Genomic DNA, 12,248 nt, shown 5'->3' on the forward strand with positions numbered 1-12,248 from the left:
TTGCATTAAATGAGATTTCGACATTGAGCGAAGAAAGCAAACAGCAGATTCTAACATCAGTATCTTCAAGATGCAATATGGCAATGAGGCCAATACATTTTGCAGCATATATTCTAGACCCCAGGACTCTAGGAGTCGAACTTACTCAAGAGGAAGAACTTAAGGGTATGGAGTTTATCTACAATTTAAGCCAACACTTAAGTTTGTCAAATGTAATGGCAGATTTGGCGTGTTATAAAGCTAAAGAAAACTTTTGGGCCAGAGGATTTGTATGGAGCTCATTAGATAGCATTGAGCCCCTAATATGGTGGAAAGGTATTTGTGGTTCCACTGAGTTAAGCAAAGTAGCGATTCGTATTCTATCAGCTCCCTGTACTTCGGCAGCCACTGAGCGTTCCTTTAGTATCCAAGGCTACATACATAATAACAAAAGAAATCGACTTACAACTGAAAGAACTGAAAAAATTTCATTCATTTGTTATAACTGGAATCTTAAACATAAAGCTGAATGCGAGGACATTCAGTTTAATGAAGAAAATACCTTAGAAGCTTTCATTGAGCAAGTAAATGAACATAACAGTTTAGACGAAATAGAGCCTATCGAACCTATACAATTCATCGCTTGTAATAACTCTGAATCTGACAGTGATTGACTGTAGTTTTACATTTTACTTTCATCTCTTTCTTAATAAACTCAAAATCAAATTAAAAGTTTTTTATTCTGTAGGCTGCATAATAATATTGTCTATGTCCAGTATAGTGGACGTCTTGCGGCTGAGATGACGATGATGAAGTACAAAATCATAAACACCCAAAAATTTGGGTGTTTATGGGGTTTAAACCCAATAAACCCAAAACACCCGGTTTTTACCCACCAGACTTTAAACCCACCCAGGTGGATTGCCCATCTCTACTTGTCAGTCATTGTCATTCACTAGGAAGTATCTAGATTTACTGTTGTAATAAATATTCTAAATTGCTTTTAATACTTGAAATAATAGCGTAAAATGTTGTTCCCCTTTTCAGGTGAGTTGATCGATATATTAATAAATTAATTAAATAATAAGGTTGTAAATTAAGAACAATTGTTAATAATAATAAATTAACCTCTTTTCAGAGCAACACAATAAGTTTATTATTTCATAGGGAAAAAGTGTCGGTAGGGGTCGCCCTAGACGGACGTATGTCGACCGAATAGGCGACGTGCTGAAGAAGGGCCAAATTAAAAGTACCCGTAACCGGCGAGCGTGTATGAAAAGATTGATGAATGTGGAGGAAGCGAAAGAGGTTTGTTTGAATCGAAGCATTTGGCGTTCCATTGTTTCTGCCTACCCTAATGGGAGACAGGCGTGACAGATATGTATGTATGTATGTATGTATATAATAAACGAAATGCTTGTAATTGCAGGCGCTTTCTTCTCTAGACCCTTAGACGTTGTTTGTGCTCTATATTTGTGTGTACAGCCAGGGAAGGTGTGAAGTGATCCTGACGTGTCGGAGCGGTCGCCTGCCTGGCAGCCGCGGACTGAGTACAATGTTCCCACATCGATCTGTGCGTAATCATCAATGATATCTAAGTGTAAACATGTATGTGATATTTCATTATATCAGCCACTAACTGGCCACTGTTGGACATAGACCTCCCATTACTGATGGGTTTTTTCCAGCAGTTGCCATGTTGTTGTTGTTTAAAAGGATGCTCCTTTTAGAGATAGTTGATAGATTTATTTATTTATTTATTTATTTATTTATTTATTTGAAAATTTCTCACTACACTTACAGTTTCCCAAAACGTGTAGTGAGCCAAAGTTTTATTTCACAAACTTACAAATTTTGTACAACATTTTAAAAATATACTTCTTTTGTAATTAAATATGTCAATATCTGGCTGCTGAGCAATCAGAGAATTGAGCAGAGAAATAGCCTGATACGTGGGAGCAAACTGAGCAGTACAGGTACGAACCGGCGGTGCCGATAGTAGTCTACAAGCACGCAATCGCATGCAGCGTTGGGGTGCGTACAAAGAACAACGGCTAAGAGTTACAGGATTGTCTATTCCGCCGTTGAGCAACTGATAATAGTGCATCATCAAATTGCACTTTCGCCTTACCTCGAGCGTGTCTAGACCTACCATACCGGATACGAACAGTGATGGGTACAAATAAGGATAGTAGCCGTAAAGTTTACTATATAGAACACGTGCAAATTTCCTCTGAACTCTTTCTATCATTATCTTGTATTTTGTTTCATGAGGGTTCCAAATAATTGAATTGAATTCTAAAATGCTTCGTACAAATGAATAATATAATAATAATATTGCACCTTTATCTTGAAGTTGTGCCGACTGTCTTATCACAAAACCTAACGATTTATATGCACGACTACAAACGATGGTTATATGATTATTAAAAGTTAAAGCAGTGTCCAGCGTAAGGCCTAAATCGCGTATTTGTGACACACGTTCAAGCGGCGTACCAGATATATTGTAGACATAAGAATGGGGAACACGAGACCGCGTGAATGTGACCGATTTACACTTTGAAATATTAAATTCCAAGTTATTATGTCCAGCCCATGCCACAACGTTGTCAATATCTCGCTGTAGAGTTACACAGTCTTCCATGGTTCCGATAGCCATGAATAGATAGATAGATACTCTTTATTCTTTCCTCCAAAATATTTATTGTACACTGAGAGAACAATGGGCGACCTTATCGCTAAAAGCGATCTCTTGCAGCCAACCTTTGGATGGAGAGGAGTAATTATTGTTACCATTACCAGCCACGTGTCACCGAAGGAACCAAGGATGCCCGAGGCGGAGGCCACCGAGGCATCCATGCTACGTGTATCCAAGGTACTCCACCTATGTAATTGAACGTAATTCCCAAAGAAATATGGGGTGGAAAATGGGCTATCGGCTAGTTTTACCGCAACTATACTATATACGTATATATATATATATATATATATATACTATATACCAGAGGGATACTTTGTACAAGTCGACTGCTTGGGTTCCTCTGTCCCATTCGTGTTTCAACCGTGAAGCAGTTGTGTTTGCATGGCCGTGTTTCGGTTTGAAGGGTGGGATATGCCGTGAATTTACTGGGTGCAGAGGAATAGCACCTGAGTCCTCAGGAATGGCAACGCATGGGGGGTATCATGGGCGAAACAGTATACTCTGTTATGTCCACGGTACTGCTCATGTCTATAGGCGACGGTTACCACTTTCCATCAGGTGGGCCGTCAGCTTGTTTGCCATTCTAAGTTGTATAAAAAAAAGATACGTCTTTTTCTTTATTTTTTATGTTTCTTCGCAAGTACCTTTAATTTGTCGGACAAAGCGCATTATGTCTTGATAGTGTCAGAGTATTGTCTAATTGCGATGTGTTCTCGTGATAAATAATAAGCGTAAATTATTAATAAGTACAAATATTAATGACCTCGATTGATTTTAACACGTTCTTTGACATTGCATGATTTAGAAACAAGATACAGTTGGCGTGTGACGGTAGCCCGATACTGTGATAGAATTTAGCAAGAGATAATGAAATATATGTCTGATATTAGGCAAATAGTAATCTGATATTTGAGATCGAACCTAAATAGATAGATACAGAGAGACAAATAGATACTTTTTATTGTTTCCTTCAAAACATTACACTGAGAGAACAATGGGCGACCATATATATATATATATATATATATATATATATATATATATATATATATATATATATATATATATGTATGGAAGATATTTTGGTTCGTTGAATTCGTCACGAAGAGCTAACTGGTTTGCTTCATCCTCGCCTATCATCCCTCACTGGTGTCCTGCTGGTGTATACCGATAGCGCGGGTCTGGTTCTGCTCATGTCTATAGGCGACGTTTGCCACTTTCCATCAGGTGGGCCGTCAGCTTGTTTGCCATTCTAAGTTGTATAAAAAACACTCAGTCCAATCGGATCGATATACAATGTGAGTGTACATAGTCCATATTGTGTTTATTTTTGTATTTCATTAATTATTATTAATTATCTAGTAAACTGTACATTTGATTCATTGTCTAGCGATTGACATCGGAGATAATGCATCATGTGTAGGTAATTACGTAAAATTGTACAGAGAAGTTAAACAAATATTTTATTAAGGCTTAAAATAAAAGGAGAGAGAAAAGGAAGTAAAGGGGAACTTTGTACAAAAGTCGATTGCTTGGGTACCTCTGTCCCATTCGTGTTTCAACCGTGAAGCAATTGTTTGCATGGCTGTGTTTCGGTTTGAAGGGTGGGATATGACAGTGGATTTACTGGGTACAGAGGAATAACACCTGAGTCCTCAGGAATGGCAACCATGGGGGCTGTCATGGGCGAAAGAGTATACTCTGTTATGTCCATGGTACAGCTCATGTCTATAGGCGATGATTACCACTTTCCATCAGCTTGTTTGCCATTCTATGTTGTATAAATAAAAAGAGTACCTATGCACACGAGTGAGACAGAGGTATGTCCCACACTTCGCATAGGTCTGCGTTTGCATGATTGCGTTTAAAGCAAATATAGAAAGCGGGGGAAAGGGATTGTTTGTGAAGAGAGGTCGACCTGACAGGGAAAGCAATATACCCTGTCAGGTCGACCTCCACGTGGTTCCCCTGGAAACCATCGTGGCTAATTCTAGTCGAATTCGTCAGGATGGGCTAACTGACCTACTTTCATCCTCATCAGTCATCTATCACTGGTGCCCCGTCAGCGTATACCGTTAGCGCAGGCGGGGTTACCATTCCATTATTATCCGTTAAAAAAAAACATAACAACACTGTGGTCATCATAACGAAACAGTCGCACGTCAGTCGCACGTGCGTGGTGGCCCATATTCTCACCGTAGCTTCATAATAAATATACGCAAACATTTTGTATATATGCAGGAATCTTCAACTGTCTCATAAAAACAGCGACCTAAATAATGTTACCACTAGATACAAATACAAACTTGCTGTTGCGAAGTGTCGTTTAGATAAAGTTAACAGGTCTTTTATGGGAATGGGCATTAAATATTATAATAAGATACCGAAGGATATTTTGGATCGACCTTTTAATAAGTTTAAAACTGTTATTAAAAAACACTTATTGAACAAAGCCTGTTACACACTAAACGATTACTCGAATGACAAGCGTGCACGGTGTTAGTGGATCATGCGCGGGCTTTAAACGACCATGTAATTTTAGACATGGTACATTTAAATGTAATATATAAAATTCTCGCGGTGTTTGTTACCAAACTCCTCCGAAACAGCTTTACCGATTTTAAGGAAATTTTGTGCGCATATTGGGTAGGTCTAAGTAGTCTACGTAATAAGGGTGACCCACCCCTAATTTTTTTTTAATTTTTTTGTCAATTTTTTTTATTTTTATTTTATTATGATTTAGCATTGAAAAATACATACAAATTCAAATTTTCACAGTCAATCGCAATAGGCTTGCAAGATGGCAATCGAATATAATAATTGTAGTACGATATATTTTCATGTATAGTTCTCGAAATAATGTATACTCGTGTGGTAAAACAACGTTTGCCGAGTCAGCTAGTAAATACATATAATGTTAACAGAGATTTAAAAGAGCAACTGTTGAGCTTCTCGCGGGCTCTTCTCAACAGATAACAACCTTCCGAAGCCTGCAGTAGATAAAAAAAAATTGCCGACTTTAAAAGTGCTTGTAAACAAGTCTTGTCTATTTTAATAAAGATGATTTGAATTTGAAGGGTGAGATCATCATCATCATCATCATCATCTCAGCCACTACCCGTCCACTGCTGGACATAAGCCTCCCCAATAGACTGCCATAAAGAACAGTCCTGAGCCACCTGCGTCCACTGACTTTCTGCAATGCATTTCAGGTCGTCACTCCATCTAGTGGGGGGGGGGGGATCGTCCTACACTGCATTTACCCGTACGCGGTCGCCACTCAAAAACCTTTCTTCCCTATCGGTTGTTGGTTCCAAGGGTGGAATATGGCGGTGAAATTACAGGGTACAGAAGCATAACACCTTAGACTTCAGGAATGGCACCCTATGACTTATGACATAGGCATAATAGCGTATTTTATAATGTCCACGGTACTGCTCATGTCTATAGGCGACGGTTAGGTATTTATTTATTTATTTTTTTCTATGGGTGAAAATGATATGGAAGCCCCGCCTGCGCTAACGGGATACGCTGGCGGAGCACCAGTGAAGGGTGATAGATGAGAATGAAAACAGGCCAGTTAGCCCATCATGATGAATTCATCAGGAATTAGCCATGATAGTTTCCAGGGGGAACCGCGAGGAGGTCGACCTGGTTGGGTATATTGCTAGCAATGGGATTCTCAGTCTCCATTACTAACAATCCCTTTCCCTCCGACGGTTAGGTATTAGGTTCCATCAGGTGAGCCGTCAGCTTGTTTGCCATTCTAAGTTGGATAAAAAAAAAATTAAAGTCAGGTTTTTTGTAGAACAAAATCTTAAAGTATTAGATTTATGATTCACTTGATGGTAATCAGTTACCATTACCATAGCCTTTCTATCCCTGTATTCTATGGTGTCCTTGGTGCATGTGCAAAAACGATTACTATTTTTCATCAAATATTTAAAGACATTTGAAGTTGCATAGAAAACATTACAACAATCCATGATATTCCGCTGTTGGGCACTAGTCTCTCCCTGTAAAAGGCGGCCTAGTATAAGACTCGTAATCATATTCTTGCACCAGTATTGTGTTTCTGTAGTCAGGTACTGGTGCCTCACCAGCGTATACCGATAGCGCAGCTGGGGCTTTTAAAACTTACTGGCACCTCGCCATTAGAAAGGGAATCTTAGTGATAGAGAATGTAGTCCCCAGCTACTTTATCCTGACAGGTTAACATTCACGCGGCCCTGGAAACCATCGTGGTTAGTTCCTGTTAAATTTGTCACCAGCTTTCGTCCTCATCTATCATCCCTCACTGGCGCTTCGCCAGCGTGTACTGATAGCGTTGGCGGGGTTACCGCTCTACTTCCATTGCTTGTAAACTATCTGATATATTTTATCTAATTTCCTTGGTAAAACTTCCGGGGATTTTCATTTATCAGTTTGTTGTCGCGACTATTGGGCCGCAGTGCTAGATATGAAACTAGTTCAGTAGTTCTTGATTAATAAATAAACAAACATTGTTTACAAACAAAGAGCCACTAGCTATGTATTTTTTTTTAAATGGATTAAAATGGAACGGTAACTCCGCCTGTGCTATCGGTATACACCGGCGGGGCACCAGTGAAGGATGATAGGTGAGGATGAAGTAGGTCAGTTAGCCCATCGTGACGAATTCAACAAGAATTGTTCACGATGGTTTCCAGGGGGAACCACGTGGAGGTCGACTTAATAAGGTATATTGCTAGCAATAGGGCTGTCAAACTCCATTGCTAACAATCCTTTTCCCCCCACTAACTATGTATTTAATTAATAAACATACAGATTTTGTTTCATAAATACTTAAAGATTATTAAAAGATTTGTAAGTACATTTTATATTTTATCGTAATAACTGTCATTTTAACTTATGTTTTTTTTACACCACTGAGGTGGCAACAAGCATACGGCCCACCTGATGGTAAGCAGTGACCGTAGCCTATGAACGCCTGCAATACCAGAAGTGTTACGCACGCGTCGCCGACCCTGAAGAAACCTCTTTACCCCCCTTTTGAAGAACCCCATGCTGTAGTCTCTTGGGAAAACCACGTGTAATTTGGTTGAGAAAGCTCGTCTCAGGCAGGCTGTAGCTGCGGCACAGCCGCTCTAGTTTCCCGGATGGTACCGAAACTAGTCGAGCTTGTCGATCAATTTAATTTTTTTTATGCAACTTACAATGGCAAACCAGCTGACGGCCCACCTGATGGAGAGGGGTAACCGTCGCCTATAGGCATGAACAGTACCATGGACATAACAGAGTATACTGTTTCGCCCATGATACCCCCCATGTGTTACCATTCCTGAGGACTCAGGTGTTATTCCTCCGTACCCAGTAAATTCACGCCATATCCCACCCTTCAAACCGAAACACAGCCATGCAAACACAGCTGCTTTACGGTTGAAACACGAATGGCAATCGACTTTTGTACAAAGTCTTCCTCTATATATATATATATATATATATATATATATATATATATATATATATATATATATATATATATATATTTGTTAATTCGTTTTAATTTAGATTATAATATTATTTCGATATTTAATTCAAGGATTTAGTTCACAGTTAGGTAGCTAGCGATAAATGTAATCAGTAATAATAATAATCACGTGCCGGCAATTGCTGGCATGTTGATAAACAGACATACATACACACAATTAGTAAGCGCCTGCCGCTTCGCTTGCACGCACTATAATAAAGCCATAATCACAGTATTGTTTTTTATACACAACTGGTTGATATTTAAAGACTGTATTTCATAAAAAAATAAACTGACTTCAGCAGGTCCACTCTTGAATTTAATATCAATATCAATCTAATCTATTGCCAATGACAATTTCGTACTGTACTCATGTAACAACTGTTAGGAATTAGGTTTTTTTTTGAAGGATGAAAATGGTATGGTAGCCCCGCCTGCGCTAACGGGATACGCTGACGGAGCACCAGTGAAGGGTGATAGATGAAGATGAAAACAGGCCTAACTGGCCTGTTTTCATCTTCATCTATCACTTCAGCTTCATCATTAAGTGGGCACTGAGAGCATAACTTTTAAGATAACCTTTCTGATGGGCGGTGAGTTATCATATTAATAACAGTTTTTTTTTTATGGGTGAAAATGGTATGGTAATCCCGCCTATGCGTAAGAATGAAAACAGGCTAGTTAGCCCGTCATGAATTAATTGATCAGGAATTAACCATGATAGTTGACCAGGGGGAACCGCGAGGAGGTCGACCTGGTTGGGTATATTGCTAGCAATGGGATTCTCAGTCTCCATTACTAACAATCCCTTTCCCTCCTAGGAATTAGGTTAGAATAGGGATCGGTTTACAATAGCTTACGTTAGCAAGTTGCACTAATATGCATCAATCAGAACAGTATGGAGGCATTATGTCGCCAGTGTTGCAAGTCGAGAGTGGGAAACGTCTCAATTCCAATATTTCAAATACCAGAGAGAGACTTTGTACAAACGTCGTTTGCTTGGACACCTTTGTCCCATTCATGTTTCAACCGTGAAGCAGTTGCGTTTACATGGCTGTGTTTCAGTTTGAAAAATGAGATATGGCAGTGAATTTACAAGGTACAGAGGAATAACACCATGGCAACGCATGGGGGGTATCATGGGCGAAACAGTATACTTTGATATGAATGGCATACAAGCTGACGGTCCACCTGATGGAAAGTGGTAACCGTCGCCTATAGACACGAGCAGTACCGTGGACATAACAGAGTATACTGTTATTCTAGATCATTCCTAAGTCGTTTTCAGACCTGCTGATATTGTTTGACTGTATGTTGATACTGCAGTTGCGTCACGAGCTTAGTACATTGATAACTTGAATCTAGATAAGAGAATATAATTAATTGGCACCGTGATAGTGTTATGGCGGATTGGCGGTGTCAATGCGACTCGAATTGCATCAGTATTGCCAACTTTATAGAACACATCCACATTACATTACATGTATTTACATGATGATAACATAGGTATGGTAAGATTTTATTTATTTATGTATCTATTTAAACTTCAATACGCAATTCTATAAGTAAGTGTATGGCGGACTTAACATATCTCAACAGCGTTCCCTACCAGTACACCATGAAGCGAGCAGAAAATTAGGTACGCGGTGCGTTTACCACTGAAATATGTATAAATATTGTTACTACATGTTACACGCATACATCCATATATATATATATATAGGTGTGTATCTCTCTCTCTCTCTCTCTCTCTCTGTCTGCGTGTATGTGTGTGTGTGTGTATGTGTGCGTGCGTGCGTAACATTCATTTAAACGGTTTTATTTAGCTCGACCTGTACGGTATTTATTTATTTGGGTCAAAATTAGAAATTGGAATTTAAGCACCTTCCTGTTGTCAGATTGATCTGAAATTTGGTACACACATTTAATTTAGATGACAATATAATATAATAAAATCAATAACATTATAAATCTAAGATGGCCGCCGATACAAAATGACGGATTACATATTTTTTCCTTAACCCCCGCAATATGGGTATCAAATGAAAGGGCTACACTAGTAAAACACGATGATTATGTCAAAATTTTAAATTCAAGATGGACGCCGTTCCAATATGGCGGACTAGGTACATATTTTTCCACAACCACCACAATATGGGTATCAAATAATAGGACTACACTGAGACACCCAGACACTAGACACTCGGACACTAGACACTCAGACGCTAGACCCTCAGACACTAGACACTCAGACACCCAGACCCTAGACACACAGACACTAAACACTCGGATACAAGACACTCAGACACTAGACACTCGGACACTAGACACTCAGACACTAGACACTCGACACTCGACACTCGACACTCAGACACTAAACACCAGACACTAGACACTCAGACACTCGACACTCAGACACTAGACACTAGACACTCGACACTAGACACTAGACACTCGACACTCGACACTCGACACTCAGACACTAAACACCAGACACTAGACACTCAGACACTCGACACTCAGACACTAGACACTAGACACTCGACACTCGACACTCGACACTCGACACTCGACACTCGACACTAGACACTCGACACTCGACACTCGACACTCGACACTCGACACTCGACACTCGACACTCGACACTCGACACTCAGACACTAAACACTAGACACTAGATACTAGACACTCAGACACTAGACACTCGGATACAAGACACTCAGACACTAGATTCTCAGACACTTGACACTCAGACACCCAGATACTAGACACTCTGATACTCGACACTCGACACTCAGACACTAAACACCAGACACTAGACACTCAGACACTCGACACTCGACGACACTCGACACTCGACACTCGACACTCAGACACTAAACACTAGACACTAGACACTAGACACTAGACACTCAGACACTCGACACTCAGACACTAGACACTCGACACTCGACACTCGACACTCAGATACTAAACACTAGACACTAGACACTCGGATACAAGACACTCAGATACTAGACTCTCAGACACTTGACACTCAGACACCCAGACACTAGACACTCAGACACTAGACACTCGAAACTCGACACTCGACACTCGACACTCGACACTAAACACTAGACACTCGACACTCGACACTCGACACTCGACACTTAGACACTAGACACTCAGACACTCAGACACTCAGACACCCAGACACTAGACATTCAGACACTAGACACTCGGATACAAGACACTCAGACACTAGACTCTCAGACACCTGACACTCAGACACCCAGACGTTAGACACTCAGACACTAGACACTCGACACTCGACACTCGACACTCGACACTCGACACTTAGACACTAGACACTCAGACACCCAGACACTAGACACTCAGACACTAGACACTCGGATACAAGACACTCAGACACTAGACTCTCAGACACTTGACACTCAGACACCCAGACACTAGACACTCTGACACTAGACACTCGACACTCGACACTCGACACTTGACACTCAGACACTAAACACTAGACACTAGACACTCAGACACTCGACACTCAGACACTCGACACTCAGACACTAGACACTCGACACTCAGATACTAAACACTAGACACTCAGACACCCAGACACTAGACACTCAGACACTAGACACTCGGATACAAGACACTCGACACTCGACACTCGACACTCGACACTCGACACTCGACACTCGACACTCGACACTCAGACACTAAACACTAGACACTAGACACTCAGACACTCAGACACTCGACACTCAGACACTAGACACTCGACACTCGACACTTGACAGTCGATACTCGACACTCGACACTCGACACTCGACACTCGACACTCGACACTCGACACTCAGACACTCGACACTAGACACCGTTCCAATATGGCGGACTAGGTACATATTTTTCCACAACCACCACAATATGGGTATCAAATAATAGGACTACACTGAGACACGCAGACACTAGACATTTGGACACTAGACACTCAGACACTCAGACACCCAGACACTAGACACTCAGACACTAGACACTCGGATACAAGACACTCAG

This window comes from Galleria mellonella, unplaced genomic scaffold (genome assembly GCF_026898425.1).
Source record: "Galleria mellonella isolate WM207_F2 unplaced genomic scaffold, CSIRO_AGI_GalMel_v1 utg13706, whole genome shotgun sequence".
Taxonomy (NCBI): Eukaryota; Metazoa; Arthropoda; class Insecta; order Lepidoptera; family Pyralidae; genus Galleria; species Galleria mellonella.